The sequence below is a fragment of the Microcaecilia unicolor genome, chromosome 2, assembly GCF_901765095.1.
Source record: "Microcaecilia unicolor chromosome 2, aMicUni1.1, whole genome shotgun sequence".
NCBI lineage: Eukaryota > Metazoa > Chordata > Amphibia > Gymnophiona > Siphonopidae > Microcaecilia > Microcaecilia unicolor.
In genome coordinates, this window is record NC_044032.1 from 53,817,057 (window position 1) to 53,831,788 (window position 14,732).

Below are 14,732 nucleotides of genomic sequence, written 5' to 3' on the forward strand. Positions count from 1 at the left end.
GGAAAGAGCTCCAAAAATGTGATGTTCCCTGTAATCCCCGACACCACCCAACTGTCCGGCCATGGCGCAGCGCACCAGGCACCCGCACAGTACACTCCAAAATCCGAACCCCCGCCACATCTGTAAACAATTCAAGATCCACATTAGACACCTCCACGCTCCGAAGCGCTAATGTACCGTTGAACCCTGACAGGAACTCCAGCCACATCCGCAAATCACTACGGACCCCCTCAGTTAAACGGATGTGATGATGAGGCTGTAAGACACCCGAAGTCGCCATCGCCAAGCGCCGCGAGAACGCCCGCCCCATCGGGATCACTCTACACGCAAAATGTAAACTGCCCAATAAAGACTGGATGGCGCCCAAGGTGGGCTGTTTGGCCTGCAATACCCCCAAAATCTGCCCCACCAACCGCACCACCTTCTCCTGTGGCAGCTGCGTCACCATCTGCTCCGTATCAATCTCAATGCCCAAGAAAGTAAAGACCGAAACGGGGCCTTCCGTTTCGTCCGAGGCCAGTGGGATACCAAATTCCGCTGCCACCTCCTGAAAGACTGCCAGAAAACAACCACACTCCCCCCCCCACCCGCCGCCGTCCCGATGAACAGGAAATCATCCAAATAATGCACTAAAGTATGCAACCTCGCTCTCTGCATGGTCACCCAATGCACGAAGAAGCTGAAATGCTCGAAATAGGCACATGACATTGAACAACCCATCGGCAAGCATTGATCGCAATAAAAGGCTCCGTCAAAATGAAAATCCAGCAACGGAAATGCGGATGGGTGGAGCGGCAGGAGCCGGAAGGCCGGCTTAATATCCACCTTTGCCAACCATGCCGCAACACCGCACCGCCGCACCAGCCGCACCGCACAGTCAAATGAAGTATACTGCACCGAACAGCGGTCTTTAGGGATGCCTGCATTCACTGAACTGCCCACTGGGCAGGAAAGGTTATGGATGAGGCGGAATTGTCCCAGCGTTTTCTTTGGAATCACTGCCAGCGGGGAGATCATAAAGGGACAAAAGGGGGGTCGACGAAAGGTCCAGCAATTCGGCCCAACCGTAGCTCCTCCCCCAATTTCCTGCGCACCAACTCTCCCAATCTGAATTCCGAACCCAATTAGAAACCACCCATCCCTGGTATGGAATCAGAAACCCCTCGATAAAACCCCTCCCCAGCATCTGTGCCACCCTACGCGCTGGGTATCGATGAAGCCATGGCAGCATCGCATCGACCCGCACCAGCGTTGGCGCTCGCTCCAACAAATTACTGCTTGGCCTCTGCGGGACCTCCCGCTCCTCTTTTTGGACATTTGACTGCGGCACACCCCTGCCCGCACGCGGAACAGGCGTGCCGAAACTTGCAGTCCAGGAACAAACATGTTGCTCTGTTAAACCACCAAAAGACCTCTGCAGGTGCGTTGGACCCGCCCCACACTGCCCCGCTCTCCCCCCTACCCATGGCTCGAAAGGGCTGCACCTCCGCCGCCGGAAGAAGTCCCTCACGTCCCATCCCCCCAGCTGCCGCGGGGCGAGGAGCCATATGAACCAGCCACAGGTTAATATCCTGTCCCCCCCCAAGTCATATGCAGGTTCTCCTCCATCTTATCTCGAAAGGCTTCGTCATAGTTCAACCAAGCCCAACCACCAAAGCGCTGAAACACGTCCAAAACAGAATCCGCATATGCTAGCAACAGGCCATACTGACCCAGGTTCCCCTGGCCCCAGACATTAGCCAGGCACAAAAAGGAACGCATCCAGTTGACTACTGTCTTGGCGAGCTTTTGCTCCTACGCACTCGACCTGCGTCTTGTCGCGCTTCTTACACTTTCGCCGCCTCCTACCCTCCAATAAAAGAAATATGTCTATGCACTTCCGCTGTCTAATCCTTCTTTGCAACGAACGCAAGACCTGCTCCCAGAGCTGAGACAACGCCACCAAAGCCGGTGGCCCTCTTGAACCCTCCCCTGCCGACGTTGCCGAATCCACCCACAATGCCTCCACCCCCCTATGAGAAGAAGAGGAGGAGGAAGTAGATGCAGAAGAGGAGGAGACAGAAGACGAGGAAGAGTCCCTACCTCGCTTGTCCCTCCCCCTCTGCTTGCGCCGCGCACCCCTACCCCGCCCCCCAGAAGAGCCCACTATACCAGCTCCTGTCTCGCCAGCACCGGGCACCGACATCAATACTGCCACTGGGCCATGTCCCGCCACTTTGTCCGGTTGCCCTGCAGCCGCCGTGCTCAGCAAGGTCTGCTCCTGACCCGCCATTCTCCTGCTCGCATAGTCTCCCGCCGCTGACATCAAGGGGTGCTCCAAATTCTGCTCCACCCAGTCTGTCCTCTGGGATCCACTGCACTGCGCACCTGCAATGACAAAGGGGGGGAAACAGCAGGACCAGCCCATCTGGTGCTGCACCCTGTCTCACGTGTGACTATGCCCCTTCCCACTGGGGACTCCCACCTCGGATCACCTGCAGCAGGGGGTCCCGATCACGGGGCTGCCCATGGATAAGTGGCCTGGGCAGCCCATGGGGGCCGCCCGAAAGAAGGCCACACTCCCCACTGATAAGGACCCCACCCCGTACTGGCTCCTGCCGCGCCGGAGGGGAACCCCTCACTGAAAACTCCTGGCACCAGAACCGTGGATGCGGGGAGGCTGACACCTGCGGCCCCACACACCAGGCTGACTCCCCCTGCCGCTTGCACACTCACTTGCGGCTCTAACGTTCCCTCCAGTCCCGCATCTCTCTGTCTGCCGACTCTCTCCGCCTGTAAAAGCTCCCCCTCCGCCTGACCCTCAATGCCTACCGAAAAAACGCTCACGGCACCCCTGTCTCCACCTGAGTCAAATCGGTACCTCCCCGCAACTCTCCCTCTCCAGGCTTCCCCGCTCCGCGCCTGCCCAGGCTATGATGCCGCGTTTTTTGAGACATTTTTTCCCATCGCCCCTGCAGCTTCCACTGCTATAGCAGTCCGTGCAATTTCCTTTGATCGCCTAGGGCCCACTTGCGCCCCCCTCCATACTCACTTGCTCGGGGCTCCCCTCTAATGAATCGCTGGCATAAAAAGAGAGCTCTGCCCCCCCAACCTCCTCTCCCATTTCTCTCTCTCCTGCCATGCTGCAACTGCCTCAGAGGATCAGCAGGAATGCCTTGAACACTTCACCCTCCTTCAGCCTTATCCTCGCCTCACTCCGCCCCCTAACCACCCTCTCCTCCAATGCCCAGTCCCCTAGCCACACTGAACCGCCTCTCCCTTCAAATCAGCCAATCACCTAGGGCAACGCCTTCCCCCACTCTGCGTGGATGCTGCTCCTGTTACACCCCCACCCCCCTCCTGCTGCCCCAGGCCCTAGAGCTTTCTCGAATGGGCCCAGCCCTCATTTAATTTGGCCCTTCGAGACAAGCTCTCGGACCCCCTGTTATAGCAGTTTGGAATAAAAGATATCCCACATCCTAAGATTTTACATCTCCATTCAAAATTTACACACACACACAAATATAATGATGCCATTTTCCTAACAACCCTGTACTGAATAAAACTATAATCTGTAAACAAAGTAGCACAACCCTACATGTCCTATCAACTTGACATTATCAAATAGGGAATATGGTCCATATGGCCAGATATTATAACTTCTTTTGTAGATTTATTTTTGCATGGATCAAACTGGTTATCACATTAGCTGATTCCAATTTCAGTACTGCAAGAAGAAAAAAATGTCTCTTTAATGGCAAGGGGCATCTGGATAAATTATTTAAAAGCAACAATATATTCTGACTGTGATTAAAACAATTATTTTTGACTTAACATACCATGGGTAGAATAAAATCATATAAGGGCAGTGAGTGTAAAATAAAATGAAAAATCTGCAGCAACATGAGTCATGGTAAATTGAAGGGATAATGCCATTACAAAAATTCACGGGGGAAAAGCCAGTTCCCAAGCTTGGCCCACAGAGGGCACCCCTGCTCATTCTAATGTGCCTGGAGCTGAGGAGACTGGTAACAGCAGCTCAGCTCCCTCATTTCTATTGGAATCCAGCTTGGGATCCAGTCCGTTTCCCTTCCCATATCCACGTTTTTTCTTTCCAGCCTTTACAATTCTCTGAATCAATGGATGCAGGGATCTAACTCTCAGCTCACATACTGCTGGTGGACAGCTCCAGCAGCAAGCCAGAGAGCTCTTCACTCTTTGCCAGTTCTATCCTTCTCACTGGAAAGATACAATTGCAACTTTTTTTTCCCCCCCTCGGCCTTCTTTTTTTTTTTTTTTTTGTAACTGTGGAAAGCAACAGAAATGGAATAATCCAAGGATATTTAAATTCACCTGGATAAATATTTTGAAAGGTTCTTGTGTGTGTGTGGTTTTTTTTTTTTAATGATTTTGAGCAGCGGGGTCTGCTTCCTCTCATTACAGTTACTTCTTGTGACTTAGTTCACAGTCATTCTGGTGGCTGATGCTTTGGTGAACTGAATGCAACTTTATTAGCGGCAGTGGAGAGTCGGGAGAAAGCAGAAGAGGAAAGAAGGGCTGCCTGTATGTCCTTGTGCCTGGAACACCAAAATCTAGAGGTGTTCGTGGAAATATGGAGAATAGCCTTGGATTTTTGGGGAGACGGAACCTGGCTTTTCTGCTCTTCGGGTTTACTCTGCTCAGCTTGGATGCTCAAGTGGCTGGTAAGTCAGTTGTCTTTCCCATTTGGATTTCGGTTGTAGAATACAGTGCTGTTGAATGGACAAATGTTCCTCCCTTCGGGGGGATGCAAAACTCTCTTTTTTTTTTCCGGTGACTTGATCAGAATGGGATTGGATTTTGGTAACATTGTTAAGGATACTTGCTGTGGGTGTTCAGTAAAAGAGAAATTGATTCCTCTGTTGCAATGTTTCTGGAAAATACACATACACACACACACACGCTCACTCACTCACACACACACACATAAACACACACGCTATCACCAAAGGCACATTTTTTTCCCCAGCTGCCAGTTTCGACGCTAGATTGTTTTGCTGCGGTTTCCTCGTACTTGGGTGAGGAAAGAGAATGAGAGATTTCTTGAATGAAGGGTTGAATGGGGCTATAGTTTACCAGACAAAAAAAATGTCTGTCTCTTAGTGGCAGTACCCGAACCTCGTTTGATCTATATTCTGATGAGCTGACCTCACTGGGCAGGGGAAAAAATGTTAATGCCAATTTTGCTTTGAATTTGGCTAGAAAGCAGGAAAAGGGAAATGTTAGCCTCTGGTGGTGAAAATGGTTCTGCTGGACTGAAACTTGCATTTAGTCATTACGTTTGGAACCTGAAAGTGGTATCAGCGTGCTACTTTCCACAATTACAAGCAGGTCCATTTGTGTGCCGAGGGAGATGCTTATTGTTTGCCGACAAATGCTGTTTTATTTTCCACAGCTTGACTGTAGGTTCTGCAGAAATGATCCTAAAAGGGACAGCTACTTCATAACCTGTCTTGTGCTGAAAACAATTATAGGAAAAGGGGCATTTTTCAGCATCAACCGTCTCCTCTACCAGCTTTCCCCATATAAAAAATGATTTGTGGTCCGGAGTATAATTGGCATAGAAGGAGGGAATATACTGAACAGTGCATCTGTACTAAACTATAAATAATAGGTGAACTCTTTTTCAGCCCAGATTTTTCTCAAGGTTAACAAGTTATCAATGAGCTGGTTAAAAACATTACTCTGTGTATTTATATCTGATGAAATCCACACTCTCTTAGCTATTGGTTTTGTAAAAGGAAGCAATTATGCATGAATCCCTGCGTCACTCATAAGTATGAATTTTGAAATTTGAACTCACAATGGTTAATAGCTGGCGGTGAAGAGATGAGTGAATCCGCAAGCAACTTCTTCCTAGAAGCCATTGCTGGCATAGCCTGAAAGGTTTTGTTGTACATTCATCAGGAGGCAAAACCTCATCCTACTTAGAAATTCTGCGGGAGTCAGAATCGGAGCTTTTCAAATACAATAATAATAACAAGAAGAAAAAAGAGTAGGTTTTTTTTCTGGCTTGCAAATGCTTATCTTTGTAGGTGTACTATCACCATCCTTTTGTCAGGTTGTGACCTATGTCACGTGATTGTTGTAAAATAATAAAGTGCATTTACATCTTTCTGTTAAGTACTTAGGTTGCTTTGCCCTCTGCATATCCATCTTGTGAATTGTCCACCGATTCTTCCTGTATTCATTTTCCCTCTTGAGAAACCCACTGGAGCTGAGGGACTGACAGTGCAGAAGGAGTAATTCACTCTCTGAACGTACCGATAGGAGGTGCCCTTATTTTCCCTGGTTGGCGAAAATCCATTCGTCAGTACAGTGCTTAGAGGTACACATAATTTTGGATTGGCAACAGAACATTATAGATATACTCTGCAGTGATCATGTGATGTTTCTCACTAAATAAAGTTGTGAAATGCGTCTGAAGAATGACATTTTTTTAGGGGGGAGGGAAGATGGGGGGGGGGAGGACGAATAGAAAGAGACCTCTTTATAGTAAAAGGAAAAGGTGGTAGGAAATACTCTGATGCAAGACAGAATAGAGTCATTGAATTCCCATTTTACAGTGGCTTTGGGTTTACAGAATATGTTCTTGTCTTATTTAAATTGCAATGCAAAATGAATGGATTTGGTTTTTTTTAGATCTAATTCATCATCTTCCCAAGTCAGATAGCAGAGTGAACTACGTTCTGGTACAGTAGACATTTCTGTGTCCCAGAGGGCTTACAATTTGTTTTGGACCAGAGGCAATGAAGGGTGAAGTGACTGCACAAGGTCACAAGGACTATTAATGGGTCTTAGCCTGCTGCTTTAAACTTTTTTCTTCCACTAGAAACAATGACAACTCTGAATATACAGTAACAAATGTTGCCTAATTAAGCATTTGGAAATGCATGGCCACATGCTAAACAGTCATTTGATTACCTTGTAGAGCAGTGCTTCCTAAATCTGGTCCTGGAGGCACCCCAGCCAGTCAGGTTTTCTGTATATCCATAATGAATATTCATGAGATAGATTTGCATGCAATGGAGGCAGTGCATTCAAATCTCTCTCCTAAATATTCATTGTGGGTATCCCGAAAACCTGACTGGCTGGGGTGCCTCCAGGACCAGGTTTGGCAACCACTGCTGTAGACGTGTGATTCAGTCAAAGCTGCAAAGATCTTGTATCCCATTTGTAAATGAGATGAACTCATTTGTCTGAGAAGGAGTAACACCTCTTTCACCTCCTTAGTTTGATGGAAATATGGGCTTAGTAGAGTATGTTAGAGGTTTGTGATACCTGCTGAGCAGTATGGCAATGGGTTTCTCTGTGAGTGGTGCAGTATAAATCACCGGGTGACCTGTCACAGCATCCATTTCACAGGCAGGCTAGCCAGCAACTGAATTAGTCAGCCTGTGGCAAAATAGAGGGCACGTCTATTGTGGCATTACATTCATTGAGCTTGGTACTGTCAAATACAAGAATGGCCAAGCTTGGCATAATCACTTCTACCACAAATAGTCACTTTTCCTTGTGCTCTGTTCACTGCCTTGCACTGTTCTTCCCAGCTTTGCAGTGGGTTTGTTTGTTTGCTGACATCTAGTTTGAATTGTACTGGCTCATTTACTAATTGTCACTGGATTCATCCCAGGAACCATCAATTTCTTTTGCAGACTAATGGCACCTTGAGACTAAATTACTGTAACCACACCCTGTAGACCCTAGGATTGTTCACTGGTGTTCTGTACCTAGAATTTTAATGGTATGTCATAATATATGTTCAGATTGCTAACATCAATCACCAACATAATTTTATTTCTGCTCTGAAAAAAAAAAATTGAGATTTCAGAGTTTGAACTTATATGCTAAATGACTTATTATAGACTTGACTGGATAATTTTTTTGTTTAATTTGGAGTTATGGAATATATTACACTTTTGAGTAAAGTCTAGTTTCTGTCATACCAAAGAATGGATAGACCATTAGAATCTGATCGAGTAGTTTATATGTTTTCCTGGAAAACTTTACAGTTTTGAAGGAATCAAAGCGCATTTGGCAGTGCGATATGCACTACTTTGTGTGTAATGTAATATGTGCTTCTGCATCTTGGCAAAAGCACATTTAGCGAGTACCATTTTAAACTGAGTTCCATAAAACCCCTTGTTCCTATAACAAATGTTAAACTGATACCAAAGCATTTCTATTCTAAAATAATATTACTAATATTGGTATAAATAAATGCATTCATGAGTACATCAGTATAGACCAGTCCAGACATACCTTTTCCACATCTTTTACATACAACACAATTACATAGTAACATCGTAACATAGTAGATGACGGCAGAAAAAGACCTGCACGGTCCATCCAGTCTGCCCAACAAGATAAACTCATATGTGCTAGTTTTTGCATTCAGGTGACTGTTTACTGTATTTTACTACATCCAGCATGGGTTTCACTTCACTGTGGCACACCATCACCATTCCCTATGCCCCACTCCTCTATAGTATCGTTACCTTTCCTTCCTTTTCCTCCCATCCATGGAATGTTACTTCCTCCCTTCATCACCTTGTCCTCCCTTCTACTTGCCACATCCTGGCATCACTACCTTATAACCCCCCCTCCACAAACAACAACACACCCCTCCCCCAGCCCCTGGATGTATTCCTCTGTCCTTCTTACCTCCCCCTTCCTATCTCCAACCACCACCTGCAGTGAGCAGCACATACACACTACTCCAACTGCACAGGACCCAGTGACAGAAGTTTAACATATGGATCCCCAGGCAACAATTTTGAAGAAAGCCTTCCAAAGTGGAGGGAGGGGGATAAGGATAGTCCACCTCAGAAGACCTTGAAGCAACTGCAAATGAATCCCTTCTTCCTTGCCCTTCTGCTTCCCTATGAGAGCCATTAGGGCAAAATTTGCACCATTGTCAGGGCTTCATAGTCCCACAAGGCAGGAGAGGGAAATTATGAGATATTTAAATACCTCAAAGGACAAAAACACGGACAAAAACAAACAAGGAAAAATAAACAGTAGCCCATGAGGAAAGGGTGTCTTATCATCCAACCTGGAGGTTATTTTTGTCTAACCAGACAATCTCATTTTGGTTAGGCAGAAAGAGCTCTGAGTTTGTGGATACCTCATATTACATGATTCCACGTGTTTTGTGAACATTGTGTTATTTTGGGCACATAACTAGGTTCCTTAAAAGTTTATCCTAAGGCAAATACTCAGAATATATACATTCTCAGTAGTTATGGCTAGAAAAGTGGGTCCCTGCCCTAAAGAACCGAAAGCAGATTCCTGAGGCAATGGGAGATTCATTGGGTCACCCAAGATCACAAACCGTTTAATTCTATAAATGGTGCACACAGTTACATGCACCATTGCATGGGTAGTTATAGATTTCGTACACTTATGTGCATAGCTTAATTACTTAATTGGCCCTTGCCTGGTGCTTTATTGGCAATAACTATCTATAATTAGCCTTAACTAGCATTAATTGCCATTATTTTCCAGTTACGCTTGTGAGTTATGACCTTATTCATTAAAGTGTGCAATAGTGGATCAAATTCTGTATATAGGACTGGATTCTATGTGTCACGCCTAAACATTTAGGTGTACTTTATAGTATAAGCCTAAATTTCCATGTGGGTTATAGAATACATCGAACGTCCGTCCATGTGACTAAATTTAGTCATGGGCAGTTACACTAAGTAAAACCAGGTGTACATGCTGAAGCCTAAATTAGGCACAGGCTAGGTATATTCTATAACAATCCGCATAGATTTTCAAAATGCTCATGACCTGCCCATAGCCATACCCCCTTTTCAACTCTGCAACTTAGAATTTACATGCAGCCATCATAGGATACACCGAGACTGTTCTGCACGTAAATTCTAATTAATGACAGTGTCAATAATAGCTATTAATTGGCAATTATCAGCACTGATTGGCTTGTTAACCAATTAGGTTATGTGCATTGTTATGCAATATGATTTGAAATGACTTGGGAAAATTCACTGCTTATTTCTAGAATAAGCAGCATAAAATGCATTGTACTGTTTTGGGATCTTGCCAGGTACTTGTGACCTGGATTGGCCACTGTTGGAAACTGGATATTGGGCTTGATGGACCTTCGGTCTGTTCCAGTATAGCAACACTTATGTACTTATGATTTATATGTGGAAATCTCAACATGATATATAGAATCTGGGGGATGACATTGAAAAATTGTGCCAAGAAAATGGGCGCTAAGTATTATTCTATAAACAGCAGTCCGAGTTGGGCATGGTTTACAGAATAGCGCTTATCATTGGAATCCATGCCAAACTTTTAGGCATGAGGATTTAAACCAGCTGGAACCTGGCATGAATCTCCTCACCTAAATTAGGCATGGATCCCCTGAATTCTATCATACTGTACACAAGATTTTGGAATTCTCATGACCCACCCATACTCACGCATCTTAAATAGTGTCTTGCAAGATGTGCATGTAAATTCTAATTATTGCCAATTAGCACTGATAATTGATTACTAGCTCCCAATTAGTGTTAATTGGCTCATTATGCAATTAAATTGTGTGTGCAAATTGGGTATGTGCCCAAATTTGCACACACAATTTTGTGCACCATATATAGACTCTAGGAGAAATTGTCTAGTGTGTAACTTCCCAGAAAACATTCACATGGTTGGGTCATGGGCATTTTGACTATTGTATTAAACACGTTAAGGTGTATACATTTACAACTGCCACATACAGTGTGTAAGTGGTCACACCTAAATATTGGCACATAAATGCCAACCTATGCTAATATTTTACAATGACCTTTATCCCCCAGATTCTATATATGGTGCCCAATATTTAGGTTCTAATTGGAACTAATTGGCACCAACATGCACATCTTGCTATGCGCTATTCTATGACAAGGTGTGCCCAAATCCCATAGTACACAACCCAAAAGGGGGCATGGCTATGGATGGTACAAGGGTGGGTCAGGGAAATTCTTAAAATTTGCATGCAGTGTTATAGAATACCGGGGATTTGCACCCAAATTGAGTACCAGGAATTACATCTGGTTTCAGCAGGCATCGGTCCTGGCACCTAAATTTGGACGCTGAAAATGGCACTCAATGCTATTCTATAATGGGCATTTATCTTTGAGTGCTCATTATAGAATTAGCATTGAGGGCCGATTTTTTTTTGGCACCGATTTTTGAGTGCCATCTACTGAATCTAGCCCTTTGCGCCTAATTATCATTATAGAATTTGTGCTTCACACATAAGATTTATGCTCTTAAATTAAGGCAACCTTGACCCAAGGAGTGTAAGTGGTAGAAGCAAAATTTGAACTCTGACTTTTCTAGGTTTCGGTCCATTGCTTTAGCCACTAGACCACATCAAGATCCATCTCTGTGACAAAATGTTGGATGAAGTTCTACTGGCCACATCTGCTGTATTTTGAAGGAGCAAAATTGCAATGGATTATATCTGCACATTTTGTAAAATATTATAGATAAGAACTAAGCAAAAATAAATATTCAAAACTACACTATTCAAAACTGCACACATTTTCATGCAGGCTTCATTTCCATGTGGTAAAAAAAAAATACTCTGTGCATTCATCTGATGAAATCCACATTCCCAAGCTTGACTTCTGCTTCTCAGGAGGGCCGCTACTGGGGATATTACAGAGATAATATTTAAAGCCCTAGATAGAGAGAGGAAGTCCTAACCATTGCTCATCAGCAGGCTAGACTATCTGGACTCCTGGTGCATACAAACTAGGTTCTCAGGGAAACTGTGGCATGTGGAGAATTATTGCTGCACTGACAGCATTCCCTGCCTCAGCTGGTAAATTGTGTGTTAGAGAGCGGATGAGTGTGTCCTTGATATGTAAGTCTCTGAGTGTGTATATGCTGGTTGGAAAAGATTTAGAAGTGTATGCGAGACTTGACTATGAGTGAATATATTTTATGGGATATTATACTTGTAAATTGCTTTGTAATTTTGATGTGAAAGGCAGTACATAAAGTTAGAAATGTAAATAAATTAATTCATTAAATAATGTGTGGTAGTTGTTGGATGTGTGAAACTGTTCCTGAAAAAGAACATGAGTGAATGACTGCTGGGTATAGAGGTGTGAATTAACTTGTACTGGATAAATTGACAGTTGAATGTGAGTAAATGATCATGAGTGTGTGATTGCTAGCTTGACTTTGAGCGCATTCTAGATAGGTGAATAAGGAGCCCTTTTACAAAGGCGCGCTGAAAAATGGCCTGCGGTAGTATAGATGCATGTGTTGGGCACGCACAGAAACATTTTTCAGCGCACCTGTAAAAAATGCCTTTTTAAAATTTTTGCCGAAAATGGACGTGCGGCAAAATGAAAATTGCTGCACATCCATTTTCGGTCTGAGACCTTACTGCCAGCCATTGACCTAGTGGTAAGGCATCACGCAGTAACCAGGCAGTAATAGGCTATGCACATAAAATGCCGATTACTGCCCGCACACCAAAAAATAAAAATATTTTCTGGCGCGCGTAGCGGATGTGTGTCAAAAATGAAATTACCGCAAGGGCCACATGGTAGCTGGGTGGAAACTCAAAATTGACGTTCATTGGGCGCGCATAGGCACCTACGCAGCTTAGTCAAAGGGCCCCTAATGGGTACGAGTGAGGATATACTTAATTCAAGATCATGAGAGTGTTTGTTGGGGAGGGATGTTTGTGTCTGTATTTTGTACGTGGAGAGGATGAATGAGTTTATATGTACTTTTAAGTGGGTTTTTATAGGGTGTTCTGTTTGTGTAAATGAGGGGGAGGGGTCTTAGGAGTGTGTAGGTATATATTTATCAAAAAGAGGTCTTTCCTCTGATACTTCAACTGTGTATCTTCAGCTGTGTTTCCCCTTCTCAACCCCCAAATCCCAGCATACTCCAAATAAGAGTTTTCAAAATTTCTCCCAATGTGATTGTTGTACAAGCATATACATGGTAATCTCTAATTCTACAAAATGTGATGAAAATAAAATCAGTCTTTTTTTTTCTGTAGTGGTCACCATGTTTTTTTTTCTCACATTTGTCCAAACAAATAGATTTTCTCCAAATATGATACATAACTCAGTTCCAGGATCTCACCAAAACTGCCAAGTTTCAGCCCTTGCCAGTTCCTGTGTCACCACTACTTATTTTCTACTACTGCTTATTATTTCTATAACGCTACTAGACGTACACAGCTTTGAGCAATGAAGATTGCATAGCAGATAATGACAGAAGACCAGTTGATGTATCAAGTCTATAGTACCTGGACATATCTCAATTGATAGACATAGAACCTGACCACTTGTAAATTTCTTCCTTTCCTTGGGCCATTTTGCCATCTTCTTGTAATCAATGAATGCAGGAACATGAACATATAGGTTCCCCTACTTATTTTCTTTCAAGCAGCCCTCCTTTTCTATGCTCAACTACAAATCTTGGTAATCTGGACAGTTTAGGAATGTTGCTTATTTTTATAACACTATTGGGCATATTCAATGCTGGAAAATGGCAATAAGTCAGGGCTTCCCAATGAGTCATTACATGAAATGGAGTCATAAAATCTTTGAGGTTGGGATCTGGGCAGGCCAAAAGAAAAAAACCCTTATTGACTCACATCTCCTGATGAGCTTGTGTTATCATTAAGCTTGTGTAGGCTCAATGGAAGGAGGAGGATGATAGCAATATTGGCTGTGATGCTGCAGGAAGTCCAGAGTAGCGGCACGGATTGAATGGTACACTGCCTGGAGTCACATGCTTTCTGTGGCTGCAGCAAATGGGGTTGGGACTACCAAACATTTAATAAGCACTGTGCAGGGCCGCTGAGAGACTGAGCCAGGCCCGGGGCAAGGCCGCCCCTGGGGTCCCCACCGCCGCCCCCCAATCCCTACCACTGTCGCCTCCCTCTCCTGCTCCCAGGCTGCTAGCGCTGCAGTCCCCGGTCTCATCTGCCCATCCTTGGCTCCATCGATAGCCCCCCTCCGTCCGCCACCATGACCTGCATTCAAATCGGCAGCGCCTCACCTCCGTGTGAAGGCAAGGCCCGAAGGGAGGTGATCTGCCACTTTCACACGGAGGTGAGGCGCTGCCGATTGGAATGCAGGGGGCCCGGTCATGGTGGCGGATGGAGGGGGACTATTGACGGAGCCGAGGGCGGGCAGGTGTGACCGGGGGCTGCAACGCCGGCGGCATGGGAGCAGGAGGAGAGAGACCCTGGCGCCGGGCCCCCCTTAGAGGCCCAGGCCCGTAGAATTTTGTCCCCCCTGCCCACCTTCTCAGTGACCCTGGCACTGTGATAAGCATTCAGGTAGAGTACACCCCTTTCCCAAAGAAATTCCAATCAAAATGCATATGTGGGAAATAATGTGACTTGCCAAGGTCACCAGAATCATCAATGGAATTTTGTAGCCTAGTTTCCTGATTACTATCCTATGCTCTAATCAGTAGGTCAATTCCCCTCTCTTTTGATAGTGGAAATACAGGTCAACCAATAATTATTGAATATGGAATTATTTTCCATTATATACAGTGTTTATATATTTTTTTTAAGTACTACTACTACTACTATTTAGCATTTCTATAGCGCTACAAGGCATACGCAGCGCTGCACAAACATAGAAGAAAGACAGTCCCTGCTCAAAGAGCTTACAATCTAATAGACAAAAAATAAATAAAGTAAGCAAATC